Source organism: Dipodomys ordii, unplaced genomic scaffold (genome assembly GCF_000151885.1).
Source record: "Dipodomys ordii isolate 6190 unplaced genomic scaffold, Dord_2.0 Scaffold95, whole genome shotgun sequence".
NCBI lineage: Eukaryota > Metazoa > Chordata > Mammalia > Rodentia > Heteromyidae > Dipodomys > Dipodomys ordii.
Genome location: NW_012267311.1, coordinates 2,311,792 through 2,315,724, shown reverse-complemented (window position 1 = coordinate 2,315,724; position 3,933 = coordinate 2,311,792).

The window sequence follows — 3,933 nt, the reverse complement described above, 5'->3', positions numbered from 1 at the left end:
CAGGCCCAAAGAAACATAGGTCCCATGGTTTCCCTTATTTGCAATAACTAGTATATGTCTGAGTCAAGCAGAAAAGGTCAGATAAGTTGATGTTAGGGAATTGAACCCTAAGGTAAGTATTCAAATATTTTTTTCTTTCTTGCGAGTGTTTCTAACATATAAGATTATTTCTTTGTTGCTTTGTATGTCCCTCCTCCATGGTATACCCCCTGCTTTCACTGTATTTGATGTTGGTATAATTTGTGGAGGGGAAGGGAAAAAACAAAGCGTTTAAATAGGGATACAGGTGGACTCGTTGCTTAAATAGGGATACAGGTGGACTCGTTGCTTAAATAGGGATACAGGTGGACTCGTTGCAACAATGAGACATACAAGTCGTTATGTAGAAAACGAACTTTACAACTTTGTGGGGGTGGGGGAGGAGGATTGGGTGGGGGGTAGGTTGTGAGGATGGGAAGGGATGGGAAAGGGAAACAAAGGAGGAGGCTACAATGCTTGATAAGAAATGTACTCATCTTGCTCATGTAATTGTAACCCCTCTGTACAGTATTTTCACAATAAAAAAAAGAAAAAAAAAGATAGCAAAAGGGTGCTAAACCATGCTATGGTGGTGAGCAGCTAATCTTCAGAAACATAAAAAGGAATAGAAGAGGGGCTGGGAAGGTGGCTCAGTGGTAGAGCACTTACTTTGCATGCTCAAGGCCCTGGGTTCGATTCCTTAGCACCACATAAGCAAAAAGAAAAAAGCCGGAAGTGGCGCTGTGGCTCAAGTGGTAGAGCGCTAGCTTTGAGCTGAAGAGCTGAGGGACAGTGCCCAGGCCCAGAGTTCAGGCCCCATGACCGGACCCCCCCCCAAAAAAAAAAGGAATAGAAGAGGAGAGAGGTGCAGGAGAAACCACTCATTAGTTTGTGTTTTAGTCATTTATTCTGGGATTTGGCTGTGTGGGTTCCTTCAGACAAAAGGAAATAAGTATATTAATAAAGATTTGTATCTACCCCAAGAACCATTTCTGAAACAAAAAACAAAAAAAAAACAACAAAAAAGAAAAGCTGGAATCTTATCTACTACTAAGAGCATTTCTACCACCACAAACATTCATTACCTTACAAATACCACTATTTAGTGACTAGAGACTGGAAATGATTACATTTGCTTTCAGGAACCTAGCAAAGGGAAGACTAGGTTAAGTACTCAAACACCCTCCTTCCAACGGGCCAGGCATTAGGGAAGAGATTCAAGATTTTGATGAGAGACTCCAATACATACACCTATCTGAATTTTCTCACTGGGGCTCTGAATGAGAAAAATATCCCTCCTGCATCCAAGATGGGTGTTCTTGTTTCTTATGAGCTTCTCCGTCATCTACCCAATGAAATTCAGAGTATCTGGAACACAATAGGACTCATAATTTTTTTTGTGGTGCTGGTCCTGGGGCTTTAACTCAGGGCCTGGATGCTGTCTCTGAACTGTTTTGCCCAAGGCTAGTGTTCTACCTCTTGAGTGACAGCCCCACTTCCAGCTTTTTTGATAGTTAATCAGAGCTAAGAACCTTTTTTTTTTTTCTGTCGGTCATGGGGCTTGAACTCTGGACCTGGGCACTGTCCCTCAAGCTCTTCAGCTCAAGGCTAGTGTTCTACCACTTGAGCCACAGTACCACTTCCAGTTTTCTGGTTGTTTATTGGAGTCTCATGGACTTTTGTGCCAGGGCTGGCTTTGAAATGTGATCCTCAGATCTCAATCTCCTGAGTAGCTAGGATTACAGGCATGAGCCATGGTTGCCCAGCTTACTAAGAATCTTAAGACTTTCTTGCCTGAGCTGTCTTTGGATGGAAATCCTTAGATCTCAGCCTCCTGAGTAGCTAGGATTACAGATATGAGCCACTAGTGCCCAGCTTCCCACAATTAAATTTTTGAGTGAACGAAACATTGTGTCATATTCTTTGAAAACATATAAATAAAAGAGAACAATTTCTGTCATACTGGAATTTAACTTTCAAAAATGTTATTTGTTGTGTTTGTTTTTGGAAACATTTAAATGAACATCTTACTGCCATTATTTCTAGGCAAAGCATCTCTTATGTTCAGAATGAGTGGAGTTTAAGCAGGTTAGCATTTTCTCACATACTCAGATTATCAGTCTATGCTAACCAGGTGATTAGGGTGATGGGAATCTTCATTTGCCCTTTCATTTCAGGAGTTGCCATCTTTGGCCACGAGGTGGCAGTATATGTACAATAAATAATTGTCTTCTATGAGGTGAAGCTTTTATTTGAAGGATGGTTTATGTAACTTAAAAAACATTTCAGAATCATTGCTTCAAAATAAAATATATAAGGTTGTTCTTTTTATTAGCATGTATTAATTGCACAAAATAATGAATTTAATTGTTTTCTTAAAAAATACACGTGGCTGATGTGGTGTAGTAGATGTACTAATTCAGAATTCTATTTGAGGGGAAACCAATGTGTAGGTAATTAAAACACAGAGTCATTGATAGGGAAGGCCATTTGGCTCTGAGGTGAAGTACATTTTAAATGTGGCCGTCTAGAGCATAAGTGTCTTTGGGCCTGTCAAGGGTCTGGTAGGTATTGAAAATATGAGGTTCCTTTCCTTTATTTCTTAATTTGAACCCAGGTTAATGGTTCTTATTTTCCTCTCAAGAATATGTGATGATAGCACTGGGAACAGATATCTCTCCTGGGCTTGTTCTTGGAAAGTAGCATCATTTCAATATCGACTTAATTGCTGTAAAGTCGGTGAAAGTCAGATACTAGAAAGCACTGTAAGCAAGGTGAATGATGCAGACAGGGAAAAGGGCTGAGCCTGTATTTTCTAAAGACCTGTGACCCCCCAGAAGTTATTTTGATAGAACTTAATTCATCTCTGCCTCCCTCCCTCCCTTCCTCCCTTCTTCCCTACTTCCCTCCCTCCCTCTTGCTTTTCCCTTTCTTCCTTCTCTCTTTCCTTCTTCCTTACTTCCTCCCTGCCCCCCTTTGTTCTGAGATAGTGTCTAGCAGTGTAACTCAGGATGGCCTTCAACTTGCAGTCCTCATGCCTCTGCCTCCCTAGTACTAGGAACACCATACTTGGCTCCTCGATGTCTTTCAAGCCTTCAAACTTGGAAGCCTTCAACACTGTATGGTATTAGGATATTAAACCAGGAAAGAACTTTATATACCAGGGCTCCTGACACTGTCAATGAGTCATAGATCTTGGTGAAAATTTGAGACCCTTTTCCATATATATAATTTCAAGAGAAGCTCCTTTACACACAACACACACTGCCACTTGAACAAACCATTCATTGATTTCTTTTTTTTTATTGTGGAAATACTGATACCGTACAGAGGGGTTGCAATTACATGGGCAAGGTAACGAGTACATTTCTTATCAAGCATTGTTGCATTGTTGCCTCCTCTTTGTTTCCCCTTCCCCTCCCCCCTCCCCCCCCAAAATTGTAAAGTTTGTTTTTTGACATAACGACTTGTACGTCTCATTGTTGCAATGGATCCATCTGTATCCCTATTTAAATGATTTGATTTTTGCCTTCCCTTCCACAAATTATACCAACATCAAATACAGTGAAAGCAGGGGTTATACCATGGGAGAAGGACATACAAAGCAACAAAGAAATCATCTTATAAGTATGTTAGAAACAATAGCAAGAAAGAAAAAACAGTGAATATTTATCTTGGGGTTCATTTCACCTAACATCAACTTATCTGACCTTTCTACTCGTCTCAGACATATACTAGTAATTGTAAATAAGGGAAACCATGTGACCTATGTTTCTTTGGGCCTGGCTTACTTCACTTAATATAATTTTTTCCAAGTCTTTCAATTTCCTAACAAATGGGGCAATGTCATTCTTTCTGATGGAGGCATAGAATTCCGTTGTGTATATATACCACATTTTCTTGATCCATTCATCT